A 2,635-nucleotide genomic window follows, 5' to 3' on the forward strand; every position below is an offset into this window, starting at 1 on the left:
TGGTGCCGTTTTTATATTTCTCTGCATGTTTCGTCTGGTAATGCCGACTCAAATTGTAGTCCTTCAACACGGCGATCTGCTCCCCGCAAACTAAACACACAGCTTTACCTCTAACTTCAGTAAATAAATACTTCGCTGTCCAATTTTTGTTGAAAATTCTACATTCGGCATCTACCTTTCTTTTTGTAGCCTGAGCGGACATTTTTGAGGACGAACGTTGTCTTGTTGTGATTCAATCGCGCGCATGTCTTGATAAACGCATTACGTCATTATGTGCGACGCACATTGTGCGGGAATAAAAAAAAAAAACAATTTCAGAATAAAAGCAGTGCAGCTTTCGCCCATGAATGAGGTGAAATTAAAAAGTATGTTTATTTTGAAATTTCCAATTAACCTTACACTCGCGGTCAGAGTCAACCAAAGGTATGTGGCCCGGGCCATACAATGCCCAGGTCTGTCAAACGGGCCAGTCAGTGCCACCCGGCGGGCCGGATGTGGCCCGCGGGCCGTGCAATGCCCAGGTCTGGTCTTGAGCCTCCTTTTAAAAATATCAACAGTCTCTGCGGACCTGATGTCCTCCGGCAGGCTATTCCATAGACGAGGACCAGAATGGCTGAATGCAGCCTCGCCATGTGTTCCAGTCCTCACCCGAGGAATAATTAACAGGCCGGTGCCAGAGGACCTCAGGGTCCGCGAGGATGGCCCAAGACCGTTAAGGCATTTAAAAACTAATTGAAGAACCTTAAAATCAATCCTGAAACACACGGGGAGCCAATGCAGCGATTTTAAAACTAAATCCAGTGCCCAATTTGGTATGTTTGCATCTCTATGTCCTATGTGGAGAATGTGCTTTGTCATATTTGTCCATGAAGTGCTGTCTGGCTTGTCATCAGTTTGTAATGTGCAGACTGAATATGTATGATGTGAATGTGAGTGTAGGTCATGAAAATACTATGTTCACACATTTATAAACTAAGTAATATAACTTTAGCATGTGAAAATAATATCATAAATCAGTAAAGACCATGACTACAATCAGTCATTCCTATGCGTAGTAGAATTAGAATTAGAATTAGAAATCCCTTTATTGTCATTGTACTCAAGTGTGCAACGAGATTAGAAGGCTCCCCTCTCCAGTGCAATACAACAATAAGACAGACAAATATATAAATTAGATTAATAAATAAGAGAGTGCAATGGAATTTAGTACAGAATAGGGTATATAAAAACACATCACGATGCTGTTCTGCAAGGTAAGGGTGTTCTCGTGTGTGTGTGAGAGTTCAGAATGGAGATGGCTCTCGGAAAGCAACTGTTTCTCAGTCTATTGGTCCTCGATTTGATGCATCTGTAGCGCCTGCCAGAGGGCAACAGGTCGAACTGGTGTGAGTTTGGGTGGGTATTGTCTTTGACGATGTTGAGAGCCCTTCTGAGGCACCGGGCGGTGTAGATGTCCGACAGTGAGGGGAGAGGGCAGCCAATAATCCTTTGCGCTGTTTTTACTGTCCTCTGGAGCCTCACTCTGTCGGCCTCAGTGCAGCCGCTGTACCAGGTGGAGACACAGTACGTCAACAGGCTCTCAATGGACGAGTGGTAGAAGGCTAGCAGCAGCTTCCTGTCCAGGTTGAATTTCCTGAGGACTCTCAGGAAGTGCAGACGCTGGTGGACCTTCTTTACCACTGCTGTGGTGTTGTGAGTCCAAGAAAGGTCGTCGGAGATCTGTACTCCCAGGAACTTGAACGTGTAGACCCTCTCCACACACACGCCTTCGATGCAGAGGGGGGGCGGCACCGTCTTGTTCCTCCTGAAGTCGACGACAATCTCCTTTGTTTTTGCAGTGTTAAGGTGCAGTCTGTTGTCCTTGCACCAAGCTGTCAGTCTCTTTACCTCCTCTCTGTAGGCTGTCTCGTCACCTTCCGAGATCAGACCGACCACTGTCGCGTCGTCAGCAAACTTGACGATGGTGTTGTTGCCATGGGCCGGGCTGCAGTCGTAGGTGTAGAGGGCGTATAGGAGAGGGCTCAGCACGCATCCTTGAGGGGAACCGGTGCTCAGCATGCAGGTGGAGGACGTGTAGGGGCCGAGCAACACAGTCTGGGGTCTGTTGGTCAGAAAGTCCTTAATCCAGATGCGTGTGAGGGCAGGGAGGCCGAGAATGTCAAGTTTGGCGACGTGGATGTCTGGGATGATTGTGTTGAATGCCAAGCTGTAGTCCACAAAGAGCATCCTTGCATAGCTCTGCTGTTGTTCCAGGTGGCCCAGCACAACATGCAGAGCAGTGTTGATGGCGTCCTCAGTGGATCTGTTAGCCCAGTATGCAAACTGGTAGGGGTCCAGAGTGGGAGGAAGGCAGTCCCTGATGTGCTGGAGAACCAGCCTCTCGAAGCACTTCATGATGACTGGTGTGAGAGCAACAGGACGGTAGTCATTCAGGTGGACGGCTGGTGACTTTTTGGGGACAGGAATAATGGTGGAAGTTTTCAAGCAGGAGGGGATGACTGCTTGAGCCAGGGAGCGGTTGAAGATCCTGCAGAATACATGTGACAGTTGGTGGGCACATGTTTTGAGGACCTTGCCTGGTATTCCGTCGGGTCCAGTAGCTTTCCTGGGGTTAACAGCCAGGAGCGCGCGCCTC

This window comes from Idiotropiscis lumnitzeri, unplaced genomic scaffold, assembly GCF_059441095.1.
Source record: "Idiotropiscis lumnitzeri isolate Australia: NSW breed Sydney's pygmy pipehorse unplaced genomic scaffold, RoL_Ilum_1.0 HiC_scaffold_24, whole genome shotgun sequence".
Taxonomy (NCBI): Eukaryota; Metazoa; Chordata; class Actinopteri; order Syngnathiformes; family Syngnathidae; genus Idiotropiscis; species Idiotropiscis lumnitzeri.